Here is a 13,436-nt window from a genome sequence, read left to right as displayed (position 1 = left end):
GGATGTTGTGTCTGCAGAGCTACACTTAAAACAGAGAAGACTGTTGGTTTTATTGATAATTACTTGATATAAAATGCAATAATAAGTGTTAAATGGAAAGATGAACCAGGCCTGTTGCTGTTTCTGTATCTTGACTTGTGAGAGAACAGAACCCTAAAACTCATCGTCAGGCTGAAGCTGCTCCGAGTTTACAAAAGGAAACAGATCAAATATGGCCGGTATGATCACGGTGCAGATGTGCTCATTAAAATAATTTCCTCATCGTGTTGATAAAAAACTGTGATCATTCCAACATGTTTCACTTCATTAAAAGGATTCATTTCCAGAGGAGACAGTTCTCTATTGTGTTCTGTCCCTCATTAAAAAACAGTTCAGTATTTCACAAGTTAATTTTATTCCTCCTAACACCTGGACCTCACCGCCCACGTTCACCTGAGAGTGACGCTACAGCTCACTGAACTGCTGCTGGACACAAACATAAAGGAAGTGAGAGTTTGAAAAGTTTATTTTTAAACAATTCTTCTTGTATCCATGTCAGAATTTTTTGTTTGAAACTGAAAAAAATGCTTGAAAGTGTCATATAGACAACACCGTCAACTTCCAGTGGCCAAGTTTTCAATAACGAATCCAGGCCAGGTCTTTCTGTGAGGAGTCCTCATGTTAATGGTAATGTGTGTTTTCTACGGGTCCTCCGCCTCCTCCCTCACTCCACATATGTGCTTGTTAGGTTAATAAGTGCCCGTAGGTATGAGCATGTTTTTGAATGGTCATTTGTCTCTTCATGTCAGCCCTGTGATCGACAGGTGACCTTCCCAGGTGTAACCCCACCTCTCACCCAATGCTCACTACTCCAGACCTTCAACAGGATAAATTACTCATAATATGAGTACTCATCTGCACTTACTCACATATGACATATGTGAGTAAGTGCAGATGAGTGAAATACATTAGTATTGATTGTCATTATGTCTCAGTGTATGCAGGCAGGGTCAGCAGTCGTAGCTTCAGTCTGCAGAGTCTGTGAGGACACCACAGGTGTGCAAGCTTCAGCAGTTTAGCATGGCAGCAGGTGCAGGAAGATGTATGGGCAAGAGTTGAATGTGAGACTTTGCAGGCATCGCTCCATTTAATACCCAACAATAAAGATACTCAGTGTTCTTAAAATATGGCCCTGTCGTCACATGTTTAGTGTGGAAAATTGGTATAGGACGCAGGAGCTGCTGGTCTACCCACAGATCTGTTAACCCTGGTTTAGATTTCTGTGCTGACGTGTAGTAGCCGACGCCGCCATTAGCACTCCATACATGCGTGTCGTTGTGTTTGGGCCGCTCCGCAACACTCCACCTAAACACTTGTAGGAAGTGGGATTTCTGTGCTAGTTGTTTCCAGTCCCTCTTTGTTTCTGCTTTTTCGTTTACAGTGAACTATGAACATTCAGAGCGTATTATGTTAAACTGGAGCTGATACATGTTGCTGTTGATCATTCAACAGTTCATACAAAGAAGAAAGGGGAGGAGACGTTGGAGGAGGTGGAATGTACGCCGATTCAAAAAATGTTGGTAATGCAGGAAATGCCAAGCTGCCCAGCGATCACAGGGCTTGTGATCCGTGGAGTTTCACATTGATTCAATGCAGAAGTATAAACCAGGCTTATTTGTATCACACATTGATTTAAAGGTGACAACCTGACCCTGTCAGGGACAGCAACAAGAACTTTTGGTGGACAATTACACCCATTACAGCCTGTTCCATGGCTGCAGGATGAAGAAATCTACTGGAACAATTCCAAGGTTTGTTTGTTTGTTTGTTTATTTCTTTTTGTATTAATTTATATTTTTATTTATCCTTGATTTAAATTCTTCTTGGTATACAGTGTATAAGTGTGTGTGTGTGTGTGTGTGTGTGTGTGTGTGTGTGTGTGTGTGTGTGTGTGTGTTTGTGCGTGTGCGTGTGCGTGTATGTGTGTGTGTGTGTGTTTGTGCGTGCGTGCGTGCGTGCGTGCGTGTGTGTGTGTGTGTGTGTGTGTGTGTTATGAAGAAGGCAGTTTTAAATAGATTCTTGAACCATCTAGCATGAGATTTTCATGTTTATCCTTTCATTCCAGACTAAGAGGCATCTTTATTGTTTGACGTTATGACTGTTCGTCATTGCAGTACATAACTGTACGTATTTCACAACATTTTCCAAGAAAACACACCACTTCATCTTGAGAAATGTGCAGATAAACTCTTTGGTCGGTGGTTGATACTGGCAGGAAGATAACAGTTGGACATTTTGTCTTGAGAACAAAAGATAGACACACAGCAGAGATGAAACGTCTTCACACACACCTTCAGCTGAGCCAGCGCTGGCACCCCTCCTCTCCTTTCTGGATCACTTGTCTCTCTGCTCCAACTGGCCTCCACTCTAAAGGCTGCTAAACTCAAAGCACATGTTCTCCTCCTCTGCTGCTCCGTATGCATAAGAGAGAGATTGGCAGCTTGTCCAAACCCTGGACCATACAACAAACACCAGGTATTATTGTTCTGCAGGGAGTGTCACCTATTGCTTTGGGAGGGATTTGAAAGTACAACCCGAATTCCAAAAAAAGTTATGGCGCTGAATAAAAAGTTTTTAAAAACAAAATTTGATAGTTTGCAAATCATTTAAAGTCTAGATTTCATAATGCAATGACAGCATACAAACTATTGAAATGGAAAAAATGCATCGTTTTATGAAAAAATCTGCTCATGTTTGAATGATTAAGAGCCCATGCAGTGATTTCCTCTACAGAGTCATGTCTGTTATTAATGCAGTGCTGAAAATCAGGTCCATCCAGTCTCGGTTCTGGCCCTTGTTCCTTTTGTACAGAGATGTCTCCAGATTCACTGAATCTTTTAACCATATTATGTACTGTAGACGATGAAATCAACTCATTCTTTGTCATTTTACTCTGAGGAACATTATTCTCACAGATTGGTGAACCTCTCTGAAGTGTCCTTTTTATACCCAGTCATGTTACTAACCTGTTGATAGTTAACCTCATTAGTTGGGAGATGTTGTTCCAGATATTTTTTTAGCATTGCACGATTTTCTCACAGTTTTGTTTTCATGCTAAAGGGTCCTTGGGCAAGTCATTGAACCCCAAACTGCTTCAGAAGGTCCACAAGCATATGGATATTGTTAGATCTCAGTATCTTGACAAACAACTGATACAGAGGCTGCTGTTCCACGCTGCACTGTAGGCTAGGATTGTCTCTAACCAGGAGCATCTTTATGCTGTAAGTAAATGTAGATATTGGATAGATGTGAACGGCACCATCAGAGTAAATCAACAGTAATACTCAATGTAGTGGAGGTCAGCACTGAAAATACTGTTAAAGCCCTTTCAGATGTATAATTGTGGGTATGTTGCGTTTTTGCCTCTCTTATGTCAGGTTTTCATGTATCATTAGTCACACACACTGTATCCCCTCTGCTCCCTGTGTTCCCGAGCTCCCTGCCTGTCCTGGAATGCAGTAATGAAACATATTTTCTCTCCTCAGTCACCTGCAGCCCTCAGCCGCCGGCCTCACTTTGATCCGCTCACCGCACTCCACAAATATCACAACCATCTCTGCGTTGGTCTCCGTTCTATAAAGAACGAGGCTCAGGGATTGAACCGCTGAGTGTAACAAATACCTCTCTCCCTCTTACTCTTGCTCTCTGTAGGTAACGAGGAACAGGTGAGGCTGTGTGAGGAAGGATATGGACTTGCTGCAGAGCTACGTGTTAGTTACATATTCACACTGCTTTCATTCACACCTGCAGCGATCTTTAGAAGAGCTTTTAAAAGAACGTGTTGAAGATTATTATTAAGATTAAACCAGCACAGCTCAGAGCAATAGCTTCTCCTCATTGTTCTGTCCTCATATAGCAAGTTTATGATTTCCCCTCTTCCTGTTGACACCGTGACAAAAATGTTAGTATCCAATAGCATCACCCTAATTTTATCCAGAAAGCACAAAAGTTTAGATGAGTGGTTAATGTCTGACCAGTCAGCACCAGAGAGAAGGGGAAGAGAGGGGGAACACTTTGCAGAAACAAGACAGGGATGTTGAAGTCACCTCTCCCTCACTGACCAATGAAAATCAAAACGAGGTGGGATGTGAAGTATCAATTTTATCAACATCAAAGGCAGAGAATAAACTACACATGGTTCAACTCATGCACTGTCTTTATTTTTCAAGGACATTCTTTCCTGCTGTTGACACCTGGACGGGATTCCTTGACATTGTTTTCTTTGTAAAATTTTCATCAACTCAAAGTAATCCCAACCATGAGAGTAAAAACATTATGTATTTCAGTTATAAGACATGTTTACCGTGTGAGGTGAGGGTTAAATGCATGATTTATGTACTCTTGTTTTAAACAACTGTATCCACAAATTGAGCCTCAATCTATATGAAATCAAAAATTGTATATTTTTATATTTAACAAGATGTAGTGACACTTTTATGTCACATTTTATTATCCAAAAAAGAGAATTGTATGCAAATTTTACTTCACATAATACATTTAGTAGATACTAATGACCGATGTAGTGTTTGTGTCCGATGTTCTTTCATTTTTTAAGCTCTGTCTTTGGTCTCCCCACCTCCTGAGGGAGATATTTTGCTTTTTTAGCTTCAAAAAGCTCCATTATGTTCAAATGAGATTAATCTGCAACAGGTAAGTAACATGACTGGGTATAAAAAGGACACTCCAGAGAGGCTGAGTCTCTCTGAAGAAAAGATGGGAAGAGGTTCACCACTCTGTTAGAGACTGTGAGCAAATAGTTCAACAGTTTCCGAATAATTTTCCTCAGAGTAAAATTACAACGAATGAGTGGATTTCATGGTCTGATCACATATACTTTAACATTTATATTAAATTGTGCTCTGAGTTGAGATCACAGCATCCATGATTTCCAAAATGAATGTCATGATTTTGAGGATTTCATCGTCTACAGTACATAATATCTTTAAAAGATTCAGAGAATCTGGAGACATCTCTGTACAAAAGGGACAAGGACCAAAACCAAGACTGGATGGACCTGATCTTCAGGCCCTCAGACAGCACAGCATGAAAAAATAGACATGATTTTCAAGTGGAAATAACTGCATTAAAAACAGTCATGACTCTGTAGTGGAAATCACTGCATTGGCTCAAATCAATGTGAAAACCATTGTCTGTGAACACAGATCATCACTGCATCCACAAATGCATGTTCAAACTGAACCATGCAAAGAGGCCAACATATTATAAACATGATCCAGAAACACCAGAGACTTTTCTAGAGCTGAGCCTGTTTAAGATGGACTGAGGGGAAGTGGAAAACTGTCCTGTGGTCTGAAGAATCAAAATCTGATGTTCTTTATGGAAATCATGGACACTGTGTCCTCTGCTCTAAAAGGGAGACAGCTTTTTCAGGGAAGACCTTACATATTTCAGCAAGACGATGCCTCACCACACTTTTTCCTGTGTTATTAACAAATGAAATAAAAACCTAATGCACAAGACTGAAATACTGTTAAGCCTCTGCTCCTGTGATTTTGTGCATGACAGAAATATTGGGATTTTTCACAACAACCATTAAAAACACCAAAACCACACGATAATACAAACCAGCTAACAGATGGAGGCAAGACTGGAGACTCCTGCTCTGTTGAGTAAATCAAGGTTTTTGTTAATGGAGAAATCTACTGCAGGCATTTAAAAACTTTGGGGATCTGTAAGTAATTTAGAACTAAAACAATGACAAGTATATGACCAAGGCTTAAAAACACCAGAATAAGCCTTTAAATTCTGCTGTTTTCTTGTGTTGTAGTCAGCAGCTTGGTTGCATTAAGGCGATGACAAAAAAGAAAAGAGGAAACAAACAATGCTGCTGGCAGGGTTGCATGCTTTTTTAATCTAAATTTAGAAACAATAATCAATCAGCCTGAACCATCTGTGCTGCTTTGGAGGGAACCTCCTAATGATGACTTGGATGAAGTCTGTGTTTTTGTAGTGAGAGGAAGTCTCTGTGAGCTCTGGGTCACTGTGTCGTCTGTCAGATACTCTCAGATCAGTTCTGTTCTCTGCAGCGAGGTCACACAAGCTGCAGACATCAGTGTGTGTGCTTCATTTTGTTCTGACAGTGTGCAGCAAACTCCTGATGTCCTCATCATGCAGTTCTGTGTGCACAAGGAATTCATTTACAGTACTTAGAAGGTTTTGGAGAAGTGTATGCTGAAGGACATCAGTGAAACTGATATTCAAAAAAGGATATTTTTCTGGTCCTTAATATTTGTAAAATGCACACATCTCATGCTTTTTCCTTCTATTTTTTTTCCCCTTAGCTAGAAGGTCATCAAACTCATTTCTGGACAGCCTCAAGTAGCTGGGAGCAGCAGGAGAGTTCTTTCAGACACAGTTCATGGAGGAGGAGGAGACATTAATCCAGCTGTGAAGCCCAGCCATGAAGGTGTTTGCTTCTCTGACATATCTTTGAGGGATATCTCCAGGACATTTTAAACACATGGATTAACACCAACGCTTTTGCAATTAAATATACAAAAGCAATACAAGGTGGTAGTTCCCTTTGCTTTTGGTCTGAACACCTTTAGACAGCTTTGTGCCAAGATGGAAAAAAGTACATGAGATGTTGGCAATGAAAAGTGCTCGCGGCTGTTTTTCTTTCACACTTCAAGTCAAATCAAATGTTGTTCCTGGCCACACAGCAACCTAATAATAATACTTATGACAGAAACCTGTTTAAGGTGTCTGATGAGTGACACAGAGAGGAAGTTTAATGAAGCTGAATAAAGTTAAATTAAACTTAAACATACCCGACGAGGCCTCCATAAAGATCACAACTCTGAAGACTCTTTGATGCCAGTGAAGCGGACACGAGCTCACAGCTGGCACTCGGGATAGCTGAAACTAAGAAAGATATCAGGGACCAGCTCAAACTTGTAATGACATAAATACAGCCGCACTCAGGTACCTGGAGGTGTGTCAGCTGGAGCACACCTTTGAGAGTCACTCACCTTCAGAGCTGTACCCATGCAGTGTGGTTAACGTTAAGACAGATTTTCACATTGTATAGCAGAGACTGACTACACTTTGCAGCCGCTGAGTTGCAGGTACTGAGACACACCTGCTTCTACCAAACAAGGAATTAAAGTCCTGTAGGGCTTTAAGAAAAGCAGCCATAAAAGGGAAGAGCAGAAATCAGGTCACACTGAAGCTCATCTGTTTTCTTGGTCAGGCTACAGACGACCACAGACAAGTAACAAGTGCATTTATGCCGTTTACAGTGGACACAAGAGGACGGCTTTATGAACCAGAGTTTTCAGAGGAAGAGCAAGACTCAACGTACCCAAGGAGAGAGAGGAGAAACTTCTGTTCTAACTGGAGAGCAAGAGACATCTCAAGTTACCTGGGGATGCAGGTGAGTAAACTATGAGCCCATGAACCCAGAGAGCCTAAATGAACGCCTCTGTTTTACCCGCTTTCTTCAATTTTCAGAAGTTACATCAGAAAACCAGAAAAGGTAAGTGGAAGTGCGTCTGCAGAATAAGTTTTCAGCTCTCAATGTTTTTTATTGAATGATGACACAACCCATGGTCCCCCCCGTATGTTGACCTTATCAAAACACACTGCATTAACTCTACTGAACTACATCATATTCAGACTTTGGTGCTTCAAATCATCTCAGACAGAAAGGCAAACATATCAAAATCCACAATATATCAGTGTACTGGACAAAAGTCAAGCTGACACGTACATCATAGACCTGAACAATTGAGCAGGCCTGATCAAATATGGATGACATTCGTGTCATTTAAAAGTACCTCATACAACTAAAGTTAAATATAATATTTAACATAATATAAACAGGTGAGTTGTATAGACCATACCTTTGTCATGAATAGAGAAATGAGCTATAGAGACCCAAACTGTTTTTGCAGGCTATAAAAGTATTTATTTCTGCTGTAACATTTTAACATGGGGCTCTATGAAGACTGACTCACTGCAGGAGACACACTCTAGTGGATACTCTAGGAACTGCAGATGTGTGTACCTCAGCATCGTCTTCACTTGTCATGCCAGGAGCCTGCCACCTGCAGACGTCCTGACTCAGGCCTTTGAAGCCTCAAAGATTTTGTTCTCACAGTTTTCACACGTAATGACTGCCATGTTTCCCTCTTAAAACTGTTGTTTTCCCTGAACCTGAGGGGCCTCCTGCTGTGAAAGTGCTTGTGTGTGTGTGGTTTAAAAGTCAGTGTGGGTGTGCTGGAAATCTTTGTGGGAGTAGTTCATGTGTCGGTACTTCTCAGCACTATTGTCCAAATGGCAACTTTTCAGGACAAGCAGTCTGTTTTCCAAACCGTAAGAGTTGAAGCTTTATTTATTACATTTGCCAGCGAGGTGGGAGGTGTTTTCTCAGCCCACAGAGAGAGAATAACACGAGTTGCCTTTACAAAAATTCTCTACAAGTTTTTATAAAAAAACGAGAACTGGTGCCCAACTTTCCAAGCCTGCAAACCCCCGAAATTAGACAGAAGCAGAGGAAAGAAGTGACGGATCTGAGACAACGTTAAGATATTCCAGTGATTGAGCGGTTGAGAATTTTTTTTTTTCGCTATTAATCCTGTAAAGTCCACAGACATGGTGTCGTGGTATAAATTTAGAAGGTTTCAGTTATCATGCTGTGATACAATCATGACAGCCCTTTGAAACTGACACTTGTTTTCAGCCTGAAACTTAACCCCCAAAATAAAACCTCCTCAGGGTGTAAGAATGACTCCGGGGCCCCTCACTGGGTTTTTCTAAGCCAGAAAACAGCCTCGAGGAGGACCCAGAGATTGCTGGAGAGTTTGACTATTTATCTTATTTAACCTGTAAACGCCTCGAGATCACCAAGGAGGAGGAGCTGGATAACATGCCTGGAGACAGGTCACTCAACCGAAGGGGAGAACTGGGCCCAGGTGCTCCCACTCACTACACAGGCCGCCATCACGGTCTATGTTGTGACTTCAAAATACAATATATTTTCCAAAATGCAAGATTATCACTTAAAATCATGAAATCAGATTAAAGACACTTAAATAAATATACATGGAAAATCATAAAAATCTCAATCAAGACTACCTTTTTAATGGGATTGTAAACAATGGGTCAAACTCTGATCTGCTTCCTGGTTGGGACATGGCACTACAACCTAGATAGTACAAATGTTATGTTATGTTCCCTGTAACTGACATCATGAGTCATCTGTATGAAAAGTGAAAAGCACTGATGAACTCACATGACCCTGGGAAGCTCCAGCATGAGTTGTATTGGCAGATGATAGCGGTGTATTCACATTAACAAACTTGTAGCTCTGTCACTGATGGTCTTGCATGTTTAGTATGTTTACATTGGCACATTAATTCTGCTACTGCAGATACTGAAAAAAAAAAAAAAATACCCTCTTTCAAAAAATACTACCCCTATTTACATAGGAGTGTGAATACACACTTTGTGTTTGTGTGTTGATCCCTTACTTTGTTATGTTTGATATGATTCTCATGAATTTATTCTAAATTCACCCCTTTCTTGGACTAATATGTGGTTAAATGTGTCTTTGCTGTGTTTCTGCAAAACTGTCAACTATCAGTCATCCTCTGCTGTTCTTGTGTTTATCTAGCACATGTTAGCACACACACAGAGAACACGGTAAACCTGTTTAACATCAACACGTTTACACTTCCACTGTTAACATGACAGACATCGTTAAGCTCATTTACATCATTCTGGAGTGTGCAGAGCTTCAGTAACGGAATAACATAAACCTTAAACCTCTCTGTGAACAGACTCTGGTTGGTGTCTAGTATAAGAACAAGAAGTGCTCTGATTCCTTTTGTGGTAAAATGGTAGAAATGGCTGACCTCCATTCAACAAACAAAGCTTTTGAAAGTAGTTTTCTTCTCCTCTTGAGGACAGACCTGACAAAGCTTGGCTTTTTACTTTTTACTAATCTGCATCATGATGTTGTTATTCAAGCAACATTTAGACCTGTATACACAAGAACATCAGTTTCTGTTTCAGCTTCATACCCCTTAAGTAGACCCAGAGTGAAGCCTCTGTGGAACTTACTGTTAACAGTGAAACTGAGACTCACCATAACCAGATGAATGGGCGTTCCTCTGAAGGATATAATGAGCCAAGAAATAATAGCCTTTATTTTGCAGACATATCTGGAGGGCTGAATTTCACTTCTCTTTTGATCTCAACACTCGCTTCTCAAGCTGCTGCACGGAAGGGGAAGTCTCAGCTGGAGGTTATTAATTGTTAACTGCTGGAAACACCTAAAATACCAAGAGATGACCTTGCTTTACTATTAAGTCAGTTCAAGGCAAAAGCAATGTAAATTTGGTCTTTATAATAATAATAATAATAATAATAATAATAATAATAATAATAATAATAATAACTTTATTTATATAGCACCTTTAAAAACAAATGTTTACACAGTGCTTTGACAAACAAAGCATGGTTCAAATAACAAAGTAAACCTTTTGACAGACAGGGAGGAGGAATTTTAAAAATGCAGAACAGAATACAATGCAAGAGGTTAAAAAGAATACACGTAAATTAAAACAATATATAATCAAATCAAATAATCAAATAAAATGTAAAACAATTAATTAGTTAGATAAAAACTTAAAATAATAATAAAATAGAAGTAAAAGTGACTCTGCATGCCTTATCTCCTCAGGGAGGTCGTTCCAAAGTCGAGAACTCAGACTCATGCTCTCCACCCTCATGAACATGCAAAAAAAGTGAAAATGTGTTGGTTACAAGGAAAACTGATTGACATAGTTGCATGATTTACACTCTAGTGAATGTTTCTGTATTATCTAGAGTTATAAATATTAAAGATAATGTCAATTCACATGACCCTAGGAGTAAAACTTAAAAATGCTGCTTTGTTTGAAATCTGTGTTTGCAGTTAAAATGAGAACTTCTCTGTTGTTTCTTGCTGTGGTGGCATCTTTATCCAATATTTACAGATCAAGCTTCGAATTCTCCATCAAAGCTGTGTGAAAATAGCACCATTTGAAAACACGAGAGAAGCAGGGAAGATATCACATCCTGCAAAGTTATTGCAAGCCCCTCCTAAATAAAATTACAGTTTGATTCTTGTCATGAGGAGCATCCTGTTCATGGCTGTCTGTGTTAATATGCTGATCATGTTTTCTTACTGTAGATCCATTCCTATGTTAGAAATGAAAATATTTGAAGATATCATTGTGCTCTCTGAATGATCCATGCAGAGTAAATATCTGTGTTGTGTGTCTGTGAAGTGTGGAGTGTGTTTACTGTGTGGTGTTTAGTCTGTGTGTGGCTCAGCGTGTTTGCACCATCCCTGCTGTGTTGTTGTGTTTCCTTTGTTGTGGCTTTGCTGGCAGAGTACCGAGGATGACTCAGATGAGAAGCACTTGTGAACGTCCTGTAAAACACATCAGGAGAGGTGAAGAGCAGAAAACCTGACACACACGGGGTCCACATGGAAACTTTATCTCTGAGGGTTCATGTGTAACTTTGTTTCTCCACTGCGTTTGAACTGCAGAACAGATCAGCTCATGTGAAAATGTCTGAGCTGTTAGTGTTCCTGTAGAGGTTACTTTGTATTCCTCCATCCACCCAGTGATGCATTCAAGGAGAAAAACTCACACAGACTCATACTTACATTTCAAAGAGATCCTCCATATCTCAGCACTGTTGTTCATGATTGATGGTCTGCTTTACTTATACTCATTTATTGCTATTTACTGAAACCTGACTTGGTGTGAAAAGCCAAACCAACAAAGGTCAGCTTGTTTTAAATGTTATTATATACTTTAGTATAATTATCTTCACTTCCTCATGAAACTGTTGTCAAAGTTACATAATTCTGCTATGTTGAAACGTCCCTCTCCAGTTTCCCTGAATAGATTATAGTTCTCTTAAACCTGAGTGATTTCCTTTAGCTTATAGCTTATCTTGACCAAGCATCAATGTCCAGTGTTAAGGAATGAAGCCACGCAGAAGTGCAAACAACCTGCAGTTCTTTGAGTGTCCACTAGAGTGTGTCTCCTGCAGTGAGTCAGTCCCAATAGAGCCCTATGTCAAAATGTCCAACTTTACAAAAGGAAAATGCAGGGGCGGAGCCAAAACTTTTAGAATGGAGACAAACTGGGGCACTGACTTTTGCAGGGGTGGTGTTTATTATTTCTATACACATAAATGAACTACATTATTTACTTGTTCTGTCTGATCACATATACTTTAACATGTATTTTAATTGTGCTCTGAGTTGAGATTGCAGCATCCATGATTTCCAAAAGGAATGTCATGATTTTGAGGATTTCATCATCTACAGTACATAATATCATAAAAAGATTCAGAGAGTGTGGAGACATCTCTGTACAAAAGGGACAAGGACCAAAACCAAGATTGGATGGACGTGATCTTCCGGCTCTCAGGCAGCACTGCATTAGAAACAGATATGGCTCTGCAGTTGAAGTCACTGCATATGCTCAAAATCAATTCCAAAATCCATTGTCAGTGAACACAGATTATCACTGCATCCACAAATGCAGGTTGAAACTGTACCATGCAAAGAGGACACTATAAATCCACTTGATCCACTAAACAATGCAGACTTCTCTGGACCTGAGCCTGTTTAAGATGGACTGAGAGGAAGTGGAAAACTGTTCTGTGTACTGATGCTGTGTCCTCTGTTTTAAAGAGAAGAGAGGAAAGATCAATATCCAGAGTCACAAGTTAAAATTTGGATTGACAGAAGATAAACTTCTATATTTGAATGCAGGGAAAACTACCAGCAGTCTAAATAGTTAATGTTAACAAATGCTAAATGACCACCTTTATGACCACCATCCATGATCTTGACTTGTGACTGCCCTCCTATGGTCAGGGGAGTAGCATGGAATCACTAGCAGTTTCGAATGTGGGACTTAAATCTATAAACAGGTTTTGGAACTATCACAAACGTAAACCTGTAAAAGTTTATTCCACAACCTTAACTCTCCCCTCCTTTGCCAAACCTGCTGTTAAACACGCATGTGTGTTTTATGAGTGTGCATTTTCCCATCTGATTAGCATGAAACAACCAATAAAAATATTTCTCCTTTTACTAATCTGTGCAGCAGAGGCCAAGTTGAGCTTGTTGAGCATCCTGCAGACTCCCCGGGGCTGAGGTAGAGCTGTGAGAAATGTGAGGAGCGGATCGATGTGATGAACGGCTGACTCTCCGAGTAGCGAGCAGACGAACTGAACCGCCGGCTAAACCTGCACCGCTCTGTAGCTTTCATCAATTCCTCTTTACATGGAGAGAACGCAGTTACTACAGCACAGACATGAATTAAACATCATGTTCAATCAATGCAGACTAATCATTGATC

General features: G+C 40.1%; 1 long non-coding RNA gene across 1 annotated transcript; it reads left to right on the top strand.

Moving 5' to 3' along the window:
• Positions 1 to 1,590: 1,590 nt before the first annotated feature.
• LOC117814097 lies at positions 1,591 to 13,417 on the top strand. Its single transcript, XR_004631507.1, has 4 exons — positions 1,591 to 1,790; positions 6,342 to 6,466; positions 7,302 to 7,435; positions 13,182 to 13,417. It is a non-coding gene; the product is annotated as an uncharacterized LOC117814097 (long non-coding RNA).
• Positions 13,418 to 13,436: the final 19 nt, after the last annotated feature.

The sequence above is a fragment of the Notolabrus celidotus genome, chromosome 6 (genome assembly GCF_009762535.1).
Source record: "Notolabrus celidotus isolate fNotCel1 chromosome 6, fNotCel1.pri, whole genome shotgun sequence".
NCBI lineage: Eukaryota > Metazoa > Chordata > Actinopteri > Labriformes > Labridae > Notolabrus > Notolabrus celidotus.
The sequence above is the reverse complement of the archived record's forward strand: the minus strand, read 5'-3'. Positions and strand labels throughout refer to the sequence as shown.